Source organism: Lepidochelys olivacea (genome assembly GCF_965140295.1).
Source record: "Lepidochelys olivacea isolate rLepOli2 genome assembly, chromosome: 1".
NCBI classification, from domain to species: Eukaryota; Metazoa; Chordata; order Testudines; family Cheloniidae; genus Lepidochelys; species Lepidochelys olivacea.
In genome coordinates, this window is record NC_140411.1 from 191,315,856 (window position 1) to 191,334,315 (window position 18,460).

The following is an 18,460-nucleotide window of genomic DNA, read 5'->3' on the forward strand; positions in this document are numbered from 1 at the left end:
TTAATTGGAGAAAATAAAAATAAGGAGAAATTACATTACACTATACCATGAAACTAGTTCTTTTCTTTGCAGGAATTAATATAAACTATGAAAAAAGAAAATATAATAACTAGTTTGAAACAAGCAGACTTGTCTCAGAATATAGTACTTTGGCTGATATTCACCTTCACTGAACACTGCCATTGAAAATTACTATTTAAAAATCATAGCTGAATAGATAAGTTTCACTGTAAGGCTAGGCACAGAGCACGTAAGTGGCTGCTAAGATAACTCCTTTAGTAAGGGAGTTGAATGAAGACCAGCTCACAATGAAATGCATATTTCATTCTTCATGGTACTGACAGGATATTTAGATCTCTCCCTCAGAACCCCATAGTTAGCAGGGGGCAAGCGAACCAAATGCTGTCCCTGAATGAGTAAAAATGGTATTAGGGTTGCCTTCATTGCAAATGGTGGGCTGGAATTATTGCCAGGGAACCCAATAATGGATAAAGGTAGGCACAGCTGAAGCTAATTGCTCCATTAAGGAAGCTTAACCAGGAACAATACAAAGAGTGGGGAGGGATGGGGATCCGTCTCCTTTTTTGAAAGTTTGGGGTAATTGAGGAGCTAGCCTCAATATAACATATTTTGGGATTGACAGAGAGAAAGCCAGGGTATGAGAATCTTATTTCTTCAAGATCGCTAGTGAGAATCATTTTTGTATTTTGTTCAAGCCAGCCCTCTGAAGCCACATGTGTGGATTGCTTCTTGGTGTGTTTGGCCTCAGCAGACCTGACCTCTTTCAGAAATTTGGTAAAGAAGCCATTTTTCTTTGGGATTAAGGAATGGGCTGGCATGAGCATTTGGTGAGTAATAAAGAGGAGATTCCGAAGGTTTATTGCAGTGTTGTGTAATGACATGAGATGAATAAATTAAATAGGATACAAAAAAAATCAGACATAGGGTCTGAGGTCAGCAAGGCAACTGAGGAAAACCTCACAAAGTGGGGTACAAGTTTTCTGCTTTTAATAAGCTAAAAAAAGAAAAAAGCTCCTGTTTGCTTTTTCTTTTTGCTAAAAAGCTTCATGGGGGCAGGGGGACTTCTTAGTTTGCTGACCACGGTTTCAAGGGTATTAAACTAAAATAAAATTCTGTGGTATCAAACTTGAGCAGAAGAGCGCAAAAACAAGGTTCCAGAAGATTTTTTTTAAAGGAAAAGGGGTTTGATATCCATAAAACAAGCTAGTAAATGAACTAGCTGTTTAAATTAAACAAGGCCTGGAAACCCATAGTGAAAACACTTTCTTCATGGTTTGTCCTGGCAAAAAAATTGATAAACTTGTGAAGAATAAATTGTATTAGCTTTTAGATTTTGTAACTTTTTATGAATTATCCTTTTGGTGTTTTACAGGGTTAATTGGTGTGGAAAATTAGGAGTCTGTAAGTGTATGAATTAAGTTATAAGGATCTGAAAAAATATTGGATGTGGAGAAAATTGACAATGGGAAATATATATGGTCAGACTATATAGCTGAGTTTAGCATGGGGGGGAAATCTAGAAAATTCAAGTTTGTCTCCCGCAGCAGCATGGTTGGTACATGTTTCATAATGAACACTGTGAAGTTTATTGTTGATGTTTTAAAACCTGCTCTGTGTAAAACTAAATGTAATCGTAAGTCTGGAGCTATTAGAACATTGCTACAATAGAAAGTGCACATTTTTATGGCCGTTGTTGGCAGCATTTGTACACTTAGTATCTAACTTTGATTCAAGCAGAACTTTGAATATTATCAAGAAATTCTTTTTCTCTAATGACTCAGTTCTACCATCCATAAAGCTGGTTGGAGACATTGTTTATAAAGATACTGCAAGAGGAACACCATTATAAAGATGGATGTTCACATCTCTTGATCAGAACCAAGAGCAATATCATAAGAATAGCCATAGTGGGTGAGACTAAAGGTCCATGTAGCCCAGCATCGTGTCTTCTGACAGTGGCCAATTCCAGCTGCCCCAGAGGGAATGAACAGGTAATCATCAAGTGATCCATTCCTTGTCACACATTCACAGCTTCTGGCAAACGGAGGCTAGGGACACAATCCCTTCCCATCCTGGCTAATAGCCATTGATGGATCTATCGTCCATGAACTTATCTAGTTCTTTTTTGAACCCCATTATAGTCTCGGTCTTCTCTACATCCTCTGGCAAGGAACGCCACAGGTTGACTGTATGTTGTGTGAAAAGACCTGCTCTTTTAAACCTACTGCCTATTAATTTCATTTGGTGACCCCTAGTTCTTGTGTTATGAGAAGGAGTAAATAACACTTCCTTATTTACTTTCTCCACTCCAGTCATGATTTTATAGACCTCTATCATATCCCCCCCTTAGTTGCCCTTTTTTCAAGCTGAAAAGTCCCAGTCTTATTCATCTCTTCTCATATGGAAACCTTCCATACCCCTTATTAATTTTGTTGCTCTTTTCTGAACCTTTTCCAATTCCAATATATCTTTTTTTTTGAGATGGGGCAATCACATCTGCACACCGTATTCAAGATGTGGGCATACCATGGATCTGTATAGAGGCAATATGATATTTTCTGTCTTATTATCTATCTCTTTCTTTATGATTCCCAACATTCTGTTTGCTTTTTTGACTGCTGTTGCACATTGAGTGGATGTTTTCCAAGAACTATCCACAATGGCTCCAAGTTCTTTCTTGAGTGGTAACAGTTAATTTAGACCCCATCATTTGTTTTCCAATGTGCATTACTTTGCATTTATCAACACTGAATTCCATCTGCCATTTTGTTGCCCAGTCACCCAGTTTGGAGAGATCCTTTTGTAGCTCTTTGCAGGCTACCTGGGACTTAACTATCTTGAGTAGTTTTGTATCATCTGAAAACTTTACTGCCTCACTGTTTACCCTTTTTTCCAGATTATTTATGAATATGTTGAATAGGACTGGTCCCCGTACAGACCCCTGGGGGACACCACTATTTACCTCTCTCCGTTCTGAAAACTGACGATTTATTCCTCCCCTTTGTTTCCAATCTTTTAACCAGTTACCAATCCATGAGAGGACCTTCCCTCTTATCCCATAACAGCTTACTTTGCTTAAAAGCCTTTGGTGAGGAAGCTTGTCAAAGGCTTTCTGAAAATCTAAGTACACTATATCCACTGGATCCCCGTTGTCCACATGCTTGTTGTTCCCCTCAAAAAATTATAGCAGATTGTGAGGCATGATTTCCCTTTACAAAAACCATGTTGACTCTTCCCCAGCAAATTATGTTGATCTACGTGCCTGACAGTTTTGTTCTTTACTATAGTCTCAACCAGTTTGCCCGGTACTGAAGTCGGGCTTGCTGGCCTGTAATTGCTGAGATCACCTCTGGAGCCCTTTTTAAAAACTGGCATCAAGTTAGCTATCCTCCAGTCATTTGGTACAAAAACTGATTTAAATGGTAGGTTACAGACTACAGTTAATAGTTCTGAAGGAATTCAAATGTGAAATTGCAGAACTCTTGGGTAAATACCATCTGGTCCTGGTGACTTATTACTGTTTAGTTTATCAGTTTGTTCCAAAACCTCCTCTGACACCTCAGTCTGGGACAGTGCCTCGGTTTTGTGACCTAAAAATAATGGCTCAGGTTTGGGAATCTCACTCACATCCTCAGCTGTGAAGACCAATGCAAAGAATTCAGTTAGTTTCTCCACAATGGCCTTATCGTCCTTGAGTGCTCCTTTAGCATCTCAATTGTCCAGTGACCCCACAGGTTGTTTAGCAGGCGTCCTGCTTCTGATGTACTTAAAAAAAATGCTATTACTTTTTGAGTCTTTGGCTAGCTGTTCTTCAGATTCTTTTTTGGCCTTCCTAATTGGATATTTACACTTAATTTGCCAGAGTTTGTGCTCCTTTCTATTTTCCTCACTAGGATTTAATTTCCACTTTCTAAAGGGTGCCTTTTTGCATCTCACTGCTTCTTTTACTTTGTTGTTCAGTCATGGTGGCACTTTTTCTGGTTCTCTTACTATGTTCCCCATTTTTGTGTAGTTCCCCTTTCTGAAATTAAATGCTACAGTGTTGGTCTGCTGTGGTGTTTTCCCCACCACAGGGATGTTAAATTTAATTATATTATGGTCACTATTACCCAGGGGTCCAGCTATATTCACCTCTTGGATCAGATACTGTGCTCCACTTAGGACTTGATCAAGAATTGCCTCTCCTCTTTTGGGTTCCAGGACTATCTGCTCTAAGAAGCAGTCATTTAAGGCGTCAAGAAACTTTATCTCTACATCCCATCCTGAGGTGACATGTACCCAGTCAATATGGGGATAGTTGAAATCCTCCATTATTATTGAGTTTTTTATTTTAATCTCCGTGATCAGTTCATAGTCACTATCACCATCCTGGTCAGGTGGTTGGTAAGATATACCTATATATATCACATTTCATATCAGCAGAGGTATTGGTATTTTTCAACAGCTTCTCTGTATAAAAGAATGTGGAAGGTCTCACACGACTGGCTGTTTTCTCTTTACATTGCTGACCAGTCATCTTGTCTCTAGATGATGATATGGTCATAGAATGGACCCTAGTCTGGGGCCAGACCCGAAGCCCATTACAGCCAGTGGGAGTTTTGCATCAGTGTGCTTTGGAGGAGGGCTCTACTGTACACTAGGTAATCCTTAAAACAAAAAGGAAAGATTAAGCATTAGTCTTCTGAGCAAACGGGATAGTTACACAAACACCCCATAATACTCCAAAAGAGATGTAATGCTGTGTAATCCAAGTCTTGCTCTGCTTGAAATACATCATCTTATAAATCCTCCCCAGCATGCATGAAACACCAAGTTCTACAGGATGAAACTCCTAGGATAGAAATTGTGATAGCGAACATAGGTTTTGCCCTAAAGGATTGTCCAGAAGGTAGCAGATTGTAGGAGTGCAAGAGTATATTTCCAAACATCATTCTCTCAGGTCTTTCTGCCCATTTTTCTGTGAATTTAAAGAAATGGCTGGGCCTCAGCAGGTCTGAAAACAATGCTGAGCAACTGGACAGACAGTTGCCAAATTGCATGATGTGGCAGCTGTGACACAGGGATAGGCAAGAGGATTCAGTCCTATGTCTGGCAATGACATTTTATTGAGGACTTGGACAATTTACATAACATCTCATAGTCCTCAGCTGTCGTGTGCAAATGTTCTATACACTTGCCTCTGTAAAATGCTTTTGGGATTTTGGGGTGTACATGTAGTATACAACTGGTTAAGTGCTCAGAGTAGCTGGATATTTCTGCTGCAGTCTTTAGCAGTGAATTTTCAATGTGTGCATCTAAGGGTTGTCTCTTAACACATTGGTTTGAATAGGGGTAGTCTGCACCTATATAAAAGTAGGTTTCAGAGTAGCAGCCGTGTTAGTCTGTATTCGCAAAAAGAAAAGGAGGACTTGTGGCACCTTAGAGACTAACCAATTTATTAGAGCATAAGCTTTCGTGAGCTACAACTCACTTCCTCAGATGCATATCGTGGAAACTGCAGCAGGCTTTATATATACACAGAGAATATGAAACAATACCTATTCCCACCCCACTGTCCTGCTGGTAATAGCTTATCTAAAGTGATTTCCAGCACAAATCCAGGTTTTCTCACCCTCCACCCCCCCACACAAATTCACTCTCCTGCTGGTGATAGCCCATCCAAAGTGACAACTCTTTACACAATGTGCATGACAATCAAGCTGGGCTATTTCCTGCATAAATCCAGGTTCTCACATCCCCCCACCCCCATACACACAGAAACTCACTCTCCTGCTGGTAATAGCTCATCCAAACTGACCACTCTTCAAGTTAAAATCCAAGTTAAACCAGAACATCTGGGGGGGGGGGTAGGAAAAAACAAGAGGAAACAGGCTACCTTGCATAATGACTTAGCCACTCCAAGTCTCTATTTAAGCCTAAATTAATAGTATCCAATTTGCAAATGAATTCCAATTCAGCAGTTTCTCGCTCTGCCATGTACATTGGTCAAACTGGACAGTCTCTACGTAAAAGAATAAATGGACACAAATCAGATGTCAAGAATTGTAACATTCATAAACCAGTCGGAGAACACTTCAATCTCTCTGGTCACGCGATCACAGACATGAAGGTCGCTATCTTAAAACAAAAAAACTTCAAATCCAGACTCCAGCGAGAAACTACTGAATTGGAATTCATTTGCAAATTGGATACTATTAATTTAGGCTTAAATAGAGACTTGGAGTGGCTAAGTCATTATGCAAGGTAGCCTGTTTCCTCTTGTTTTTTCCTACCCCCCCCCCCAGATGTTCTGGTTTAACTTGGATTTTAACTTGAAGAGTGGTCAGTTTGGATGAGCTATTACCAGCAGGAGAGTGAGTTTCTGTGTGTATGGGGGTGGGGGGATGTGAGAACCTGGATTTATGCAGGAAATAGCCCAGCTTGATTGTCATGCACATTGTGTAAAAAGTTGTCACTTTGGATGGGCTATCACCAGCAGGAGAGTGAATTTGTGTGGGGGGGTGGAGGGTGAGAAAACCTGGATTTGTGCTGGAAATCACTTTAGATAAGCTATTACCAGCAGGACAGTGGGGTGGGAATAGGTATTGTTTCATATTCTCTGTGTATATATAAAGCCTGCTGCAGTTTCCACGATATGCATCTGAGGAAGTGAGCTGTAGCTCACGAAAGCTTATGCTCTAATAAATTGGTTAGTCTCTAAGGTGCCACAAGTCCTCCTTTTCTTTATATAAAAGTAGTTTCTGCTTTCTAAATCTCTCTCTGCAGGTACTGAAAAACAGCAGTCATTAGGTCACATCTTCACAACTAGAACCATAATCTTAAAAAAAACTTTAAATTCTGCAGAAGTTGATAGGGATCACCAGAAAAGTGCTGATGGCCTTTGAACTGATGCAGACAAACGGGACATTTGTCAAAGGTGAATCAGGCTCAGCCTGGCCTTTGAACTGGCAGCTGTCCCCCAGCTGAATGTGATATGGAAAATTAATTGTCATGAGTGACCCCTGTGGGATTGGGGGATCAGAGATAACTACAGAAGCAGAAAGGAGAACCTTGGTTCCGGGGGGCACTCCTATGAAAAAGAAGATGGACTCAGGATGGGCAGTTGCACAAACAGACTATGGTAATAGAAAAGGAAACATAATTATTTTGGACTGATTGATTGTTTGGGGAGAAACTGGGGACTGTACCCAGGAAAGGCAATCAGTCTTGAAAAGCCTGGGGCGGGGAAAGGGCATAGAATTATTAATAAATATAAAACAGCAACATAATTCTGGGTAGTGCTTGAATGTGTTTGTGAGGCGATTACTAAGGAGACAACAGAAGAGAGCAATTCCAGTAAGGGGGGCTGTGGGAGCATACTTTGGCCAGTAGAGAGCATACCTCTGTGGCACTGGTGACTTACACCGCTGCTATATATGCTAAGTATGATGTGTAGATAGAGCCAATTGCTGGTTAACTGATTCATGTGCATGGGTAACATTACCATTATTATTATTTAGACTCTGGTAGTTTCCAGAGTTATGGGTCAGGCTCAAGGCCCCCTGTTGTGCAGAAAGCTGTACAAATATACAAGAAGCCATTGTCCTTGCTTCCAAGCACTTACATTCTAGCTAATGAAGCATTACTACACTTCAGTCACATGAGAGTCTTCTTCTAATGTGCTTATTTTTAAGTTTGTCTCAAAGGCAACTAGAATACATAGAATTTTTTTTCTGAAGTGTGTACATTTAAAGAATTGAAATAAGTAATAGTTTTTTGGGAAAGTTCTTATAATGCACTTTTGATGTATACAACATGAATGGAAAGTACAAAACCACAACTGCTCTTGTGTTGCATTAGAAGGAATTGTATATTTTGTGACTTACATTTTTCTAATATAGTATTAGAGTGAAGTACAACTTGCTACCTGAAATTTAAAGGCAGTCAATTTAAATTGCTGAGTCAATTGAAAGAAAATCACTAAGCATAATGTGGTCTTTCTTTAAAGAGCTCTTAGACTTTTTAAGAATCCCCTGTGGTTATCATATGCAAGACACATTTTTAGTTTGCAAAGGTTTTCTAAAGGCAAACCTTGATGTCTAACTACCAGTTCTTAATGGTTGTCATGAAACAACCTAAAGCAAAGAATGAATGCAAATCACAATTAAAATGTATTCAGCTGCTGATTGCTCCTGTCTGTGTCCTTCACTACAGTATTTTGCTTTTTAATTATTACCTCAAGAGAAGAAAGGGCTTGATCTTGCTTTGTGACCTGCAGTGTGTACTGCTGCATATCTTGTGAAACTTGGGGACAGTGCTTGAAAATGTATGTTCAATAGTCAATCTTGCGTCTTGAGTGATGACTCATAGGCATATATTCAGGTATGTATGCATACATGTTTAACTGTCAAAAGTAAAGCCAAAGCCTAGAGAACATGAGTACATTTAATGAAACCCTTTATTATTATTTTTAAAAGTAACTGTACAACATGTAATTACTTGCTTTTTGTTTGGGGGTGGGGGAATCTTTTCTTTAGAGAAGGGCCAAACCCAAGAGTTTTCAGGGGCTTTTCCTATTATATTTACCATCAGTGTTGGTCTCAGTTTCAAGCTACATTCCAGCTCAGGGTACTTGCATGTCTTATATGCTTAGGCCTCAATTGTGAAAATTAGTTTGTTTGTTTATTTGAACTAAAGTAGCACTTACAGACCCCAGATGAAATTAGTGCACCGTTGGGCTAGTGACTGTGTTTGCACGTGTATTCTCTCTCTCTCTCACACACACACACAGTTCCTGCCCAAGAGAGTATGTAGTTTAAATAGACAAAGTGTAGCAGCAAATGAGTAGTATTAATCTCATTTTAAAGCAAGCTGAAATAGAGATTGTGAGTTGGCCAGGGGGACAGGCTGTGGCAGAGCTGTGAACTGAAACCAGATCTCCTGAGTGTTTCTACTACTTTCACCTCCAGCACATCCTTCCTCTCCTAAATGACATGTGAATGTCATATAATCCACAATATTGAAGTGTTCCAGGAGTACTACTTACCCCTCTTTGAAATAAGAGTTACTGACTTGAGTCGAAAGCATTTACGGATTCAGTTTTTGTATGATATTGTGCACGCAACCACAGGACCCCAATTAAAGAAATACACATGATCTTATATGCCAAATATATTGTTCTAGTATTAATATTATATTGCATTAGTGCTAGAACTCCTAGTAAAAAATGGAGCAAGATGTAGGGTGACATTCTGAGTCAGTAAAACAATGGGAGTTTTTGTCATGGTTGACTACTAGATTAGGATGGTGACTGTGTGAAATGGTCAGGGAGATTAGAGAAGGCTACAGGAACAGAAAGTCCAATAACGGGGGATTTCAGCTATCCCCATATTGACTGGGTATGTGTCACCTCAAAATGGGATACAAGATAACATTGCTAGACACCATTAATGACTGCTTATTGGAGCAGTTAGTTCTGGAACCCACAAGGGAAGAGAACAAGGAGTCCGGTGGCACCTTAAAGACTAAACAGATTTATTTGGGCATAAGCTTTCGTGGGTAAAAAAAACACTTCAGATGCCCAGATAAATCTGTTTAATCTTTAAGATGCCACCGGACTCCTTGTTGTTTCTGTGGATACAGACTAACACGGCTACCCCCTGGTACTTGACAAGGGAAGAGGAAATTCTTGATTAATCAGTAAGTGGTGCACAAAATCTGGTCCAGATGGTAAATATAGCTGAACTAATCCTTCTCGGGAGGGAAGGGTGAAATACCCAAGAAGCCCACCACAGTGGCATTTCACTTCAAAAAGGGGAAGTACACAAAAATGAGGAGGCTAGTTAAATGGAAATTAAACAGAACAGTCACAACGCTGAAATGCCTGCAAGGTGCATGGAAACCTTTTATTTTTTTTTTTAAATCACCAGAAGAGAGGCTCAAACTAAGAGGGACAAAAAATGCCACCATCGCAAAACAGAATAAAAGAGGTGGTTAGAGGCAAAAAGTGATCCTTTAAAAATTGGTAGTCAAAGTCTAGTGAGTAAAATAGAAAGGAGCATAAACTTTGGCAACTCAAGTATAAAAGAATAGTTAGGAGTGACCAAAAAAATGTGAAGAGCAACTAGCAAAAGGACCCAAAAACTAGCAGCAAAAATTTTAAGTACATCAAAAGCTGGAAGCTTGCCAAATAATCAGTGGGGGCACTGGATGATCCAAGTACTAAAGGAAGACTAGGCCATTTTGGAGAAGCTAAATGAATTCTATTCATTGACCTTTATTGCAGAGGATGTGAAGGAGATTCCCACACTTCTCCATTCTTTTTAGGTGACAGATCTGAGGAACTCTCTCAGATTGAGGGGTCAATTTGACCTTTTAGAACAATTGATAAACCAAACAGTAACAAATCACCAGAACTAGATGTTAGTCCCCCAGGAGTTCTGAAGGAACACAAATATGAAATTACCTAAATACTAACTCTGGTATTTGACCTATCACTTAAATAAGGCTCTGGTGGATGACTAGTAGATAGCTTAAAATAATGCTATTTTTTAAAAAAAAGTCTCCAGAGGCAATTACAGGCCAGTAAGCTTAATTTCACTGCAGACAGAGTTACCACTGCTTTAGGTTCTGAAAACCCTGGGTAACAATTACTAAGGAATTCAGACTCCATACCAGATGACTGAAGGATAGCTAATAGGATGCCACTTTTTAAAAAAGGCTCCAGAGGAGATCTTCACAATTACACACCAGTAAGCCTAATTTCAGTACTGGCAAATTTGTTGAAACTATAATAAAGTACAGAATTCTCAGACACAGAGATCAACATGAATTGTTGGGGGAAGAGTCAACATGGCATTTGTAAAGGAAAATCTTGCCTCCTCAATCAACTGGAATTCTTTGAGGGGATCAACAAACATGTGACCATGGGTAATCTAGTGGATGTAGTGTACTTGGACTTTCAGAAAGCCTTTGATGAGGTTCCTTACCAAAGGCTGTTAAGCAATATAAGCAGTCATGGGATAAAAGGGAAGGTCCTCTCATGAATTAATAACTGTTTTAAAAGACAGGAAACACAGGGTAGGAATAAATGTTCAGTTTTGACAGTGGAGAGAGATGTAAATAGTAGTGTCCCCAGGGGATCTGTACTGGGACTAGTGCTGTTCAACATATTCATAAACAATCTGGAAAAGGGGATACACAGTGATGTGGCAAAATTTGCAGATGATGCAAAATTACTCAAGCTAGTTAAATCCAAAGCAGACTGTGAAGACTTACAAAGGGATGTCACAAAACTGGGTGATTGGGCAACAAAACGTAAGATGAACTGTAATGTCGATAAATGCAAAGTAATGCACTTTGAAAAACATCATCCCAACTATATATCCAAAATGATGGAGTCTAAATTAGCTGTTACTACTCAAGAAAGAGATCTTGGAGCCATTGTGAATAGTTCTCTGAAAACATCCGCTCAGGGTGAAGCAGAATGTTAGGAATCATTAGAAAAGGGATAGATAATGTACTTTGTCTTAAAGCCACTATATAAATCCATGGCATGCCCACACCTTGAATATTGCATGCAGTTCTGGTAACCCCATCTCAAAGATATATTAGAATTGGAAAAAGTAGAGTGAAGGGCAACAAAAATGTTTAGGTTATGGAACAGTTTCCATGGGAGGAGAGATTAAAAAGACTGGAACAGTTTAATTTAGAAAAGACATAGCTAAAGGGGGAATATGATAGAGGTCTGGAAAATCATGAATGATGTGGAGAAAGTGAATCAGGAAGTGTTATCTAGCCCTTCTCATCACACAAAAACTAGGGCCATGATATTAATAGGCAGCAGGTTTAAAACGGATAAAAGGAAGTACTTCATTTCTTCGGGCAGCTAAATTTCCTCCAATTCTGAATTCACTGAGCATGCTCCATTCCCTCCCAGTTCCTACAGGCAAACAGACTCTGCATGTACAATTAGAGTGGTTACTCATGCACCCCACAATAAAAGACATCCTGGTACTTCCAGGAATAGTGTAGGCCTGCACCTGCTGGCGTCACATCACACGCATGGTGCATATGAGGCCACAGCCAGTAGAGGGCACACTTTGAAGGGGGCACTCCTCCACTGCCCACTGGTGTGACCTCACACAGAACAAAGTCATCTTCAAAATGGCGTCCCGGTACAATACCAGACAAAAGGACATTTGATTTTGGACAAACCACCCAAAAGGAGGGCTGCCCAGCTTAAAATCGGATGAACAGCCTACCTATGCAACATCCCCCTAGAATGAGGAAGCAAGCTCCATCCTGGGGCCAAGTGTTGTTTTCCCTGCAATTGATTTTGGCTGCCAGGGGCCATTTTGGTGTTGGGCACTAGAACTGAAAGCAGGGAAATAGTTTCCCCTGTGCTTTGAATGCTGGCCCTCCTAGCGCCCAGGCAGAGTGGAGATAAAAAAGGAAGTTTTGGCACTGGAATGCAGAGGGCAAGGAGAAGAGATGCAGCATGGTGGATAGGGGGATTTTGAGCTTGTGGAGTAGAAAGGGAACTAAGAGCAGGAGTTGGTAGGGATAGAGGCGGGTTGAATATAAGAAGAGGGAGTGAGAGGAGGAGGAGCAGGAGCAGAACCAGCAGGAAAGGAGGGAGGAGTGATGGGAAGGTGCTGGAAGGCTAGGGGATAGGCGCAGAAAGAGTCAGGAAGAGACTGGGGAGAGCCAGGGTAGAAGGCTTGTACCCACAAAAGCACAGTCACTTACAGAACCTGAAATTGGTCCCACTATTCCTGAGTTTCAACACTCCTTTAATATGTAGCAAAGAGCGAGGAAAATTACTCACAAAATGTGTGTTTCCATCACACTCTAGTAGCAGGTTCACATAGAAGGTAACAGCCTTCTGCTGGAACCAGCAAGGGTTATTTCTTGACAGTCTGGTTCTTTTATCAGTAATGTCAAATAATCACAGTTAACAAAATGTATTAGCCAATGAATGTTGGTTGAAGATTAATCAGCACAAACACAGAAAGAAGAGAACTGTCCTGTGGATCTGATGACCCAAGCAGGGGAGTCATTTTGTTTCCATGTGATGAAATTTGGTTTGTTTGTATTTAAACCTGGGAAATTGCATGTAAAATGTATTTAAAGAATGTTAAGTTTGCAAAGTCTAACACTCTAAGAAGTGATCTCAGAATCAAGGTTGCCTATAGCACAACTGTTTTGATGGGTTGTAGATAGGGCCCTACCAAATTCTAGGCCACGAAAAACGTGTCACAAACCGTAAAATCTGGTCTTTTGTGTGCTTTTATTCTATACTATACAGATTTCATGGGGGAGACCAGCATTTCTGAAATTGGGGGTCCTTACCCAAAAGAGAGCTGCAGAGGGGTTGCAAGGTTATTTTAGGGGGGTCGTGGTATTGCCACTCTTACTTACTTCTGTGCTGCCTTCAGAGCTGGGCAGCCAGAGAGCAGCAGCTGTTGGCCAGGTGCCCAGCTCTGAAGGCAGTGCTCTGCCAGCAGCCACGCAGAAGTGACAATACCATACCATACCTTCAGAGCTTGGCTCCCAGCCAGTAGTGCAGACATAAAGGTAGCAGTACCATAACCCCCCCCCCCAATAACCTCTTGATGCCCCCCAACTCCTTTTTGGGTCAGGACCTTACAATTACAACATCGTGAAATTTTAGATTTAAATAGCTGAAATAATGAAATATACATTTTAAAAAAATCCTATGACTGTGAAATTGACCAAAATGAACCCTGCATTTGGTAGGACCCTAGTCATAGATTCAATCTTTAATGTAGCTTGGACTTGATCCATTAACTGCTTGTATTTACGAAAAACAAATAATATGATGGTTCCATTTTGAACACTGGAACAAAACCATCAACATTTCAAAACATTAGCAAAATTGTTTTTATTTTCCAATCAGCTCTACTCTTTATATCTTCTCCCGTTTGCCCTCTGGTTCCTGTGAATCCTTCCGAAATCTTCCCAGCTATCCAACATCACTTCCCCCGGTCCTCTACTTCTCCTTACAGTTGTACAGGGAAACACCTTCCCAGATTTCTGAGCTTTAAAAGAATAAGATTGGGGAAAGTAATTTTTTAAAAAACATCTTAACAGGTAAGGAAATTAAGACCTACAATATAGTGTAGTGTAAAGGATAAAATATGTTTGCAGGTGCATTTTACAGTAGATGGTGAACTGATAAATGGCCTGGAATGAGCTTCTAAGTCTAAACGGAGCAAAATGTAGCCCTAGTGATTTATATTTAGGGAGGCCCTGAAGGAGGTGAACAAAGACTCCTCTGATTTATATTCTCAGGTCTGTCTTATAACGCATGATTTTGCACAGCTTCTTTTAATTTCATGAACTTCTTTTGGCATAAAGGTCCCTTTTCATGTTAGCGTGTAGAGTTCCCCCTCTTAATCTCATTTCAGACAGTGCAGAATAGAGGACTACCACATCAGGATAGAGCCAACTCACTACCTCTGAGTTTGCCACTTTCCACAAAGTAGATTTTTATTTTCTTGTACACATTACCTTGTATTGCAGAGCAACAAAAGTTGAATCACAACTCTATCCTTGTGTACTTAGAAGTGGCTACCCTACCATAAAATTATTCTTTACAACGTTATTCAAGCATCTTTGTCAGAGTGGACTTAAATTCAGCTCTGACAGTTCTACAATACCTATAGATCTACCTCACTTTACACTATAGATCTACCTTAAAACTAAAAATGTCTTTATGAAGACAGAGTGAGATGAGACCAGTGCAAAACCCAGTCCTCCCAGGAAAATATTTTCCATGAATTTGACCATTTTATAGTGCAAGTGGTGAGACTAGTCTTTGCTTTGTATCCATATCTTATTTGTAGATCTCTGTTCACACTGCAGTGTAATGAGTATGACAGGGTTGGGCCAGATGGCTATAGGGGAGTAAATTTTTTGAAGCAAAAAAGGTGTTTTTATTTGCATAACACACTTACAAAACAACAGCATATGCAATGTGTAACACAGCAACCAATCACAATTGTTTTCTCATTAGCTTCAGGGGAGGGAAGTGTTCAAGCTTGCCTGGGCCCAGAGTTGGGGGCTTCCTCGACTCTCGTGGTCTTCCACCCTTCTGAGTTACCTGGTGGTCCAGAGCGAGGGGGCTTCATCGACTCTCAAGGTCTGCCACCCCCTCGAGTTACCTGGCGCCATGCCCAGGTGTCACCAACAATTCCCTCCTCTGAAAGCACCCAACAAGAGGGGCAGGCTGTGGGGTGGACAACCCGGGGGGCGGTCACGTGCACCCACATGTGAAAGGACCCCTCTAAGGTGGTGGTGTCCGCAGCAGCAATGGCTCCCCCAATCAAAGGGTCAAAACAAAGGGAGCCGGATGGGGACACTGAGCAGAGAGCCTCGGACAGCGCCCACTGCTCCTCAAAAGTCTGTGGACGCTGCCCAGAGGAACTCCGCCCAGATATGTGAACGGACCGAGGATCGGAAAACGGCCCCACTGTCACAGGAAACTCCATTGGCCAATCGCCTCTCTCTGGTTTTATAGATGGCTGTTTTAGCCAGGGCCAGGATGAGGTTAACTAGGAGATCCCATGACTTTGTGAGACCACAGATGGGGAGTGCATAAATAAAAAGGTGAGGGGAAAAATTCAACCAAAAGCATAATAAAAGATTTGTGAGGAGCCGGAACAGGAGCTGCAGCCTGGCACACTCCAAATATACGTGCGCCAGGGTTTCCCTCACACCGCAAAAGGGACAGGTATCTGGGATGGGGTTGAACTGCGCCAAGTATGTGCCCGTGATCACAGCTCTGTGAAGGAGCCGCCAACTGATGTCCCCGACGGGCCTCAGAACCAAGGTGGAATATAGGCTGGCCCACCGCGGCTGCTCACCGTCCAAAGGTGGCAGAAGGTCTTGCCACTTTGTGTTGGGGCAGGACACTAGGGTGAGGGCGTGAAGGGTGTGGAGCATGAGCGTGTATAGATATTTCCTTGGCGCGATTTGAAAGCATACCAGCTGCAGTTCACACAGCTGGCTCACCGTAAAGAGGTGAGGGGGGGCGATTGGGGCTACGGGGCAGGGGTCCAATTAAAAGGTCTGTCGGGCCTGGGGTAGAGGGTGGGTGGGGCGTGCCCTCGAGCAGGACCTGATCGAGGTAAGCTCTAGCAGCGGGTGGCAAAGTGGCCTTCACCTCCTGAAGTGTGGGGGGGTATGAGGTCTGGAGATCCCCATGCGCCGAGTGAGCATCAGGGGATCCAGCCAGTCTCTCCGATCGTAGTCCAGGAGGTCTCTGACTCTTGTGACTTCTGCCAGGATCAAGCTCTGGCGCACCAAGTGGGACTCCTCCACCTGCACACGGAGCTGAGGGTTGTGTAGCAGGGGCTCTGCGAGGAGATCTTCCCCCTCGGTGGCCGCCATGGACCTGGTCGTTAAAAACCGTTTCCAAGTTCGGAGAAGATCCTGGTAGAAGACCGGCAGCCTCGAGAGGTCTTGCGGAAGACCTCCCGGACAGAGATAAAAGAGCTGCTGGTCATATCAGAACCCTCGGATGTGGCGCAGGATGGCGTGTGCCAGTATGCTCCACGCTGAACTGCCTGCACCATAAAGGAGCCTCTGTAGGGCCTGGAGGCGGAAGACGCAGACCTGAGTGTGCAGACACTTCAGGCCCTGTCCTCCTTCCTTCAGGAGTAGATGAAGGACCCCTAAGGGGCGCAGTGCATTCCTGACCAAAAGAACCTCAGAATCGATGTCTGGAGGTTGGTCAGGAAGCCCAGGGCCGGGACCAGGGTGTTGAGCCGGTACCAGAGCATGGACAGGACTAGTTGATTAAGCACCAGCGTTCTCCCTCGGAGGGAGAGACATCAGAGTAATCCCATCCATTTCCGGAGCCGCTCTATCACCCCGCCCTCTAAATTTTCCCAGTTCTCCAGTGGAAAGGGATGCGTGGCAGAAAGGTAAATGCCGAGGTAGAGCAGCGGACCCGCACTCCACCGGATGGTCTGAAGCGCGGGTGGGAGGGAGCTCGCCTGCCACCAGTCTCCTACCGCCAAGCCAGAGCTCTTGACCCAGTTGACCCGGGCAGAGGAGGCTGCTGAATAGATGGCCTGGCAAGCCTCCACCCGTGCCAAGTCACCCGAGTCCTGGACCACGAGGAGCATGTCATCAGCGTACACCGACAGGACCAGCTGCAGCTCCGGCTCCCACAGCACCAACCCGGTCAACCTCCTGCGGAGGAGGCAGAGGAAGGGCTCAATTGCCAGAGCATACAGCTGGCCCGAGAGGGGGCACCCCTGCCGTACTCCTCGCACGAAGATAACCGGTTTGGTCAGGGTCAAGTTGAGCTTAACCAGACACTCTGCGGAGGCGTACAGCACCCAGAGAAAACCCACAAACTGGGGTCTGAAGCCAAACGCTCACATAGTGTTCAGGAGGTACCCATGGTCCACCCTATCGAATGCCTTCTCCTGATCTAGGGACAGGAGAGCGAACGACAGACCGTCTCTATTCCCGAGTTCCAAAAGGTCCCGAACCAGAAATAGGTTATCAAAGATACTGTGGTCCAGGACGGTGTAGGTCTGGTCTGGGTGGATCACGTCCACCAGCACAGACCCTAGCCGCAGCAAGATTGCTTTCGCTACAATTTTGTAGTCCATGCTGAGGAGCAAGACGGGACGCCAATTTCGTAAATTGCAGAGGTCCCCCTTCTTCAGCAGTAAGGCGAGCACAGCTCACCTGCATGAAAGAGGAAGGACCCCGCTCTGCAGAGACTCGGCCCAGACGGTGACTAGGTCTGGGCTGAGGACGTCCCAAAACACGTGGTAGAACTCCACGGTCAGCCCGTCCATGCCTGGAGACTTATTAGTGGGCATAGACGGAGGGCTTCCGAGAACTCAGCCAGAGTGAGAGGCAACTCTAGCCGGTCTCGGTTGCTCGCGCTGACCATAGGGAGCTCCTCCCAGAGCACTCTGGAAGCGCTACGGTCAGTCAGATCCGGGGAGAAAAGACTTGCGTAGAAGGCTCGGGCCCTCCCGCACATCGCCGCCGGTTCTGTGAGGGGGGTGCCATCTTCTGCTAGGAGGCAGGTGACGTGTTTCTTGGCCCCCCTCGTTTTCTCCAGGGCATAGAAGAAGCGGGAGCCGCGATCCATCTCCCAAAGGAGGCGGATGTGGGATCGAACAAAGGCACCCCGGGCCCGATGGTTGTCGAGGGCCCGGAGCTCCTCCTGCTTCTCCCGGCATGCTCCGCAGAGGAGCGGGTCCTCGGGGCTGGCGGCCAGACGCCTTTCCAGCTCTAAGACCTCCCGTTCCAACTGCTCTATTGCTGCATTTCTCCATCGGCTGGTGCCCCGGGTGTAGTCGCGGCAGAAAAGCCGGGCGCGCACCTTCCCCAGGTCCCACCATCGTCGCGCTAAGGGAAAGGCACGCCGTGCCCTCGCCAGGCCAGCCAGAATTCCCAGAAGGAT